Raw genomic sequence first — 7,941 nt, forward strand, 5'->3', positions numbered from 1 at the left:
AAGTCTGCTCCGTGTACCACAATTTGCTGTCAGCAATTTAAGATGATGTATACTTTTGTTTTAATGTCATCAAGTTGCGATGGACTCTTGTGTGATTTTTTGTTTTCCTGATCTCTTGGATGACTGTGAAGCCAACCTTTTGAGAGTATGTCTGAAACTATTTTTGTAGATTTTGTGTAAAGGCAAACATCTATTTAAAGCCTCGGGAAAGATGAATGCAAAAATGTATTTAAAAGCTTATCTTAGGTCTAGCTCTTTTTTCTGCACATGTGCTATATCTGTATCAAAGTAATTGTGGTTAGTGTGTAGCACATTGCTTGCTGTGGTGCGATGCTCGCCAATTTTCCAGAAAAAAAATTGCAATCGTTTTGCTGGTCTGTTTGACTCTGAGGAGATGTTTCTCTGGGTTTTGAGCTTCTTGAATATGATACTTGGCTTTTAATGATCCATGTCATATGGGATATGTATGTAGACTGTGATTTGATTATACTATTGTGTCATGGAACATAGGAATCCTGACTGAAACAGTCCAGAATCCCGCCATGTTTAAAAAGCCCTCCATATTTAGAATTGGAGGTGTGACTTTTATCCAGAAATTGTAATTAACATTATGACACAAAGAGCATTGAATAGTAGCCTTTTATAGAAAGGTCTAACACATTGTAGGATGAATATGTAAAATATGTTATAGACCATTGGTGCCGCAGGATGAACTCTTTAATATGGGTGATGGCCCACTCTTTTTTCATTCTTTCAAAGTAGAGAACCGTACACTTTCCTCAGTACTATTAAACACTTCGGAATCATCTTGTACCACTTAATAGTTATAGGAGTTTGTGGTTGGTGCCTGTTAGTCATCACTTTTTATCTTCCTTTCCTTAAAAATGATAGATTTATTTGCTTTTACTTTAAGTAGCTTTATATTCAGTAACGAAAATATAACCATTGACTCTTTTTGCTCTACTTTCTGTACTCATGTTGTAAATTTGAACTCCTTTTATGCTTTACTTTTCCCAAAATTAATATGTGACATGTTTCAACTACAAATTTGACACACCTGCTTCAACCCAGCATGTCACTTTGATACTCTGGTTTATCCTGTGAAAGAATTAGCTGAAGCATTTATGGACTGAAACAGGGATGGTTTATGAATTACAGTTGCCCAGTTGGACAACTCGTTATGCTGCAACACATTGCTGCAAGTGTTCTGAGGCTCTCAGAAAGCTTGAAGGATGTGAAACAATTTTCCATTCCTGTGTCTGTCTATGTAGGAGAAAGTTGAACATGGCAGCATATTTGTGCTCAACATCTTGGGATGTAGCCAATCAGAAGCACTGAAATTGAGTCATGCATATCCTCTTTATTTTTGTACCAACATGCACGGGTGGTAAAAAAAAATGTGTAGCAAGAAAGCATAACTGCACGGCATTCTATCCTAGGTGTACATGAATAGCAGATATCCGAATGCTCCAGTACCTGTACCTTTACGTTGCATGTGCAGCTAGCTGTTTGCACTGCACCAACCAAAACATCACTTTGATTCACATGGTCATCTGCACGACCAGTCAGAGAGTGGCCCCATTGTATTGAAATACTAAGTTTTACTACTTGATATCGCAGTTCATTGACCCATTTCATAAAACAAATAATGCACAGGTTTATGTTTGTAACGTTTGTGGAGACTTAGGTCACTCTCAGGTATTGACAATGCATTTCCACTAACGCACTCTAGCCTGTGCATTATTTGGATGATAAGGTGCAAGTTTGCACGGCACTTCAGAAAATTTGCATTACCTTTGATCATAAACATGTATGTGAGTCCACAGTGATGTGACATTGGAGTCACCGCATGTGTGTTTGGTGTTCAAAAGTCTCAGATGAAGAGTCAAAAGTTATGGTGGCACTCTGTTTACCAGAATATGAAGACTTTTCACTGAAAAGTCTAAGTAAAGGAAAAAGAAATTGTTGGAGGATTAGGAAGGCCATTTCACAGTGATCTTGGGTTTGTACAGTAGAGAAAGGATGGAAGCTAAGTTGGAGAAAAAAATATAACCTTTGAATCTGTATTTCTGCAGAGATACATTTTTATCTTGTACTGTTTTCAGATTCAAAGGAAGGTATTTTCTGAAATAGATGTCTCAGGGTATTTCAAAGTGTAATGCCTCCTTGGTTTAGAAAGATTTTGATAAATGGACAAATGAAAACTTTCCATAACTAAGGAACTCACTCTTGCCAGAGGATTAGTAATGCTAGATTTTATCCCTCAAGTGATACCACACTGTGTATTGATCAAGGGTTATTATGTCATGAAGGTTGTTGTATTTGTCACAGTCTGGAATAGTTGAAATGCAATATGACAATGTTTTTGCTTTTTAAGTCTCCAAATTGTACATTCTAGCAGATAAATGATGTGGATCATATGAATGATCATCGATTTTAATAGCTTGTACTACTTTTACATAGCACCATTGCCTCATATTTATCATATTTAATCAAACTGTCTGGTTACTTACACTTTCTTGTGTAGTTTGTAACCCAGTCAGATGAAGTAGATTTATATAATATATATGTGTGTGTTTGTGCGTTGCAATAATGAAACAATAGTACCATGTGATAGGAGCGAATATGTCACCATTGTGGGATGTAGTGTCTCTTTTTTGCAATGAATAGCCACATATTCCTTGTTAGAACTATCAAATAGCTTGAAATAGATATTTTGCTGTATTTATATGATAGAAAAATATATGGAAGAAAAAGAAAAAAACAAACGAGATAACTCAAGATAGAGTAGGATGTTTCATGGTTGCCAAGGATTACTCCCGAGTGTCATATAGTGTGTATCCCGGGAGCCAAATGTTTCAAGTTTTGTACTCCTCATGGATCAAAGGAATGTGAGAGCCCGGAACAGGGAGGTGGAATGATCATCGACCTTTCTGATGAGAGTGAGAGAGAAGCAAGCATAGAGAGAACGAGAGGGAGAAAAAGTGTCACCGACATTCTTATTACCAAATCAACTTCGCCCTACAACATATGTAGCTTTTCTGCTGAAGTATTGAAGACCTAAAAGCCAATTTTTTGAACGGCAATCAGTCTTGTAAAATCTTCATTATATCAACAGACATTCACACTGTACATCATCTTGCATAAATTCTTGCATACAGCCTTTTGTGTTGGACAAATGAAGAAAGTTGCGCTTTAGAAGGAAAGTCATTCCATGTGATTTGATTAATTTACTATTCATCGCTTGAAATTACTCGTACCGGCACTCTGTTCAGCTAAGTCTGCCAGATTGATAATCACTGTCTGAAATGTAATTTGTACTACTCTGTAGCAATTCTTGCCCAAATGGTAAATTGATTTTTTCTAACTGGGATTGAGAATCAAAAGTATTTGACAAAATTTTATAGTAATTTGTTTGTTTGTCTGTGTGTAGTTCTTGTTGTTGCACACTATGAATTATTTTCTTTCTCTTTATAAAACAGTTCTGCTACTGTAATTGTCCCGTTATTACACTGTGAAGAACCCTTGTGCATTGTGAATGTACTATGTGATTGCTAGTGGAGTTTCTTAAGTGGATTTTACACTTTAAACATGAAATGTGTGTGTGTATGCTTCAATCCATTTAACTTCACTAGATGTTTCAAGCTGTCATTTACATGTTTGCTGATGCATTGTACAATCAGAAATCAGGCATTTGTTATGGGAACATCTGTGTGAGTGTGGTATACTGTAAAAGTATAAATTTATCAGTATTTTTTTTATTTATGATTATTTTTCACTTCTAATCTTTTTTTTTTTTACGGTGTGGTTGGGTAAGATGAATTTTTTATGTTTTCCATTCTGCAAAACTTAAAATATAAAATGGTATGTGGGAACCACAAGCAAAAACTGTGTTTTTAAAAATTTTTGTGCCAGTTTCATGTTGCATGAAATGCACTAAAATTTCCACACTGCGAAAATGTCTGTGTCCGCAGTAATCTGTTGGCTACCTAGTCTATGTGTGTCGTTGATAGTTCTTTGTGTCTATTTGCTTGTAGTCTGTAGGGTACAGTATACTGTATATTATTTGTAGAATAAGGGTAGGGTATTCTGTATATTATTTGTAGAGTAAGGGTAGGGTATTCTGTATATTATTTGTAGAGTAAGGATAGTCTTTGCAATTTTGCTTCTTGTTGAGCCAATCTCAACTTGTTCTCATCACCCACCCAGCAAGCACTCAATTCCTCAGTCTCACTGCTGCAGCCCTATCCAACCTTGCTGTCATTAAATAAAGCCCATGTTTACATCCCTCATGTTTACCTTTAAATCATTTTACATGTACGCTTGTTAAAACTAGGATAGGAAGTGCCAGCTTTGCTGTCGTGGACCAAATGGTACTTTAAATTTGCTTTGCCCATTGCGTGTAGTATTATGGTATGTGAATATGAGGTGTTTCATTATAGGGAGCTTTAGATTTTGATGCGTGGACGTTCAGAGGGGAAAAAAAACATGTTCTGAGCATGCGCAGAAGTGCCCATTAAGTTGATCTATTTTTAGCTTGCGTCGCCTGAGTTTTTCACTACGCGTACTGGGCTATTTTTCCATCCACACAGTTGCAACGTAGAGAACTACTTCATGCACCGATCATGTGGGGGCGCGATTGTTTTTTTATACGTTGCGTCCCAGCGTAATCTAAAGCTACTTTTCAGCACGACGCAGGGGAGAGGAGAACGTCCAGCGCACTCGTCTCAAACGTCTGCGCGTCAAAATTTAAAGCTCCCTAATGATGCAGACCAGCAGAGCCAGAAGAGAAGAGGGCAAGGGTTAATCCTCCTACAATGTATGAGAAATTTATTGAAATTCTTCTATTTCTAGTAATGATAGTTGTTGTTTTGCATCATAACAACACTTGTGCCAAAAAAAACCCCACACACACACCAAAAATAGTCTCACGTCAAGAATAGTGGGATGTAAGATGATGAATTGGGGTCAATGTCATTGTTCATAGTTCATTAACTGTTAGTCTGTGGTACAGTGTGTAGTTATGTGAAATTGTCACATGTGGCCATCCTCTTAAAGAGTGACAAATGTGAAAAAAAAGGAGGAAGGAATGTGTTTTTATGTCATGTTACGTATGGTTGTAGATACCCAGTATGTCTTGGTAAAGCACTTTCCCTTCACATTACAGGATGTGAGCCACATTTTGTTTGGTCTGTGCCCTGCTGGTCTTAGGATTTTGTATTCCACTTGCAAGCCCTGGCAAATAAAAACCAAAAACTACCTAAGCAGTATTTTGCCAGTATTCAACCCAAATATGTGAAAATCTGCCATTTGTAGATATTCTTCAGAGAAAAATTAGTTATTTTTGGGTGGATGCATGCAAACCAAAAATTCTAGAAGCAAGATGGATTCCGTATGTGTACCGGTAATGTCGATTATGCCAGTGCATCTAGGAATTTGCAGTGCGCAATGTCAAGTTTTCCAGGTCGAAGCTTTAAATATTTACTCGAGAGGTTTGGCAGCAATGTTTTTGCACATATGCATGTGTTTGGGCAAGAAAGGGGAGTGCTGGTTCACACTCTGTAGGTAACAAGTACCTACTCTTCACTGTCATATATGACCTGAATATTGATGTTTTTCCTTTTAATCACTCAAAAGGAAAGTATATATTGGGTATTTCCTGACTCTTGGTATTAGACTATAGCAATGTCAGAGGCATTGCAGGGTCTCTTTGAGGGAGTGATGGAAGTGTTTCAACTGTTCAAAGTGTGAAAGCATATCACAGAATTATTTTATACAAAACAATTGAATATCCTAAACAAAGTTTAAGAGTTTAAAATGTATTAATTTAAAAAAAGTTATCTCTTTATTTTCCCCGTGTCCTGTCATGTTGGTATTTATATACTGGTGGTGCTTGGATTGTGATACAACACACAAGGCTATGAATGTGTCCATTTAGATACAGGTTTTCTAAATATCTTTCTTATCGCAAATATATATTGTGTGGCAGATCAGACTGCATAATGCACTAGCAATGCCAGACATTTCTACCAGACTGTAAGGCAAAATATTTGTGGAGAAAACATGGAGTGTGAATACCAAATAAATGCAAAACGATTGTAATGAAAGTTCTGTATTGTGTGTTTTCTTCTCAGAATGAATTTTTCTCATGCATGTGTTTCATGTATTAAACCATCCAACTACTCACTGTGAGATATGTAGTCATATAGAGTTTGTTCGCAAAAACCAATAAGTCCATATTTGCCAAATGGAGATATTTGCGATTAAAGGTCAAGAAAAATAAAGAGAATAATAAGAAAATTTTTGCTTCTTTTGACCATAACTTCAAAAATGTACCTTTATATGAAGTGACCAATATACGTGTATCATTTAAAAGGTATTATTTTGTACATTATGACAGAGACCGTACTTCAAAAACTTATCGGTTTTTGCGAACAAACTCTTTTATATATTTCATATATATATATATATATATATATATATATATATATATATATATATATATATATATATATATATATATATATATATATATATATATATGTATATATCTATATATATATATGTATATATCTATATATATATATATATATATATATATATATATATATATATATATATATATATCTCCATATATATATATATATATATATATCCATATAGTGGAGAGAGAGAGAGAGAGATATGAGTAGGTAGATGCGGTGTACATAGTAGAATAGTGAAATAACTTTCAGTACTAAACCTAAAGTTTATTGCCTTCACACACTATATGAACAAAAAACTCTAGTGCATGTACATCAGCTTTCACATAAATCAGAACCACATGAATACATTTAAAAAAGAATGCAGTAATATCTCACCAACAGACATCAATGTGTACTTTAAATCGGTGTGTTTATAGAAAGATGCAGCACCTGTTTCTACAGTCTAAACATGTGTATAAAAAGGAATTTGGAGGGCATACTTGTGTAAAAGCTACGTTAGAGTTCAAGTTACTGTCTATTGGGAATCTTTATCAGTCTCTCAAACCGCCAGGATTGTGTGAACTCCTATGTACCTTGCAGGCTTTAATATTTTCGTGAATTTCGCAAGTTGCCCGACATTTGCAAAACTGACAACTTGCAAAAATATTGCCTGTTCTAACATAAACATGTAGGCTGCATATCTTCTCCATAATGGGAAAGTGGCAACTTTCCTCCTGACAAGGGATAAAAGAACTTTTCCATTCTGTCAATGTGGTCTTTAATTGAATACAATGTACCTACAAAGTACCTGCAAAGCATGCATTCCAATTTGCACGCTTTCTGTGGTACGATGTATTTAGCAAACATGCTGGCCACACCATCATATTCACTTATAGAGACATCATACCACTAATAGTATCTACAGTACTGTAGAGGGAGAAATTTTCACATATATCACTCAACCAGAAGCTAGCGCAAAAATAAAAGCATGCAAATATTTTTGCATGCCATATACTCAAGTAAATGTCCTGATTACATGGAATTAAAAACACACGAGGTTCATCTTACCCAGCCGAGCGCAAAGAAATTACTCGAGTGAAATATCCACATTTACAGTAACCAACTGCAGGATATTTAGTCTGGTGCATTCTAATTGGTGTATTAAAGCATATTTTTTCTATTTGACAAAGAAATGAAAAGACAGAAACTGCTTGCCTAGAGTTGCTGCAGCTCATGAGAGAAGTGTTGAACTCCCATCATATTAATTTGTCTTTTATGCCTCTCGTAAGAAAAGTTGCACTTAACCTGTTGAGGACAAGTCCCGAGTATACTCGGGCAAGTGTTCATGGGAAATGCGTATTGTAGCAAAATCAGCCCGTCCTCAATGGGTTAATATCCAATGACAAGAGGATAAAACAGTATACTGTATACGCCATACATTTAATAGCGAGTCTAAATTTTTGTGAATAGGATCTTC

This window comes from Diadema antillarum, unplaced genomic scaffold (genome assembly GCF_040938485.1).
Source record: "Diadema antillarum isolate AM-2024a unplaced genomic scaffold, OU_Dant_1.0 seq00000419_RagTag, whole genome shotgun sequence".
In the NCBI taxonomy this organism is placed as follows: domain Eukaryota; kingdom Metazoa; phylum Echinodermata; class Echinoidea; order Diadematoida; family Diadematidae; genus Diadema; species Diadema antillarum.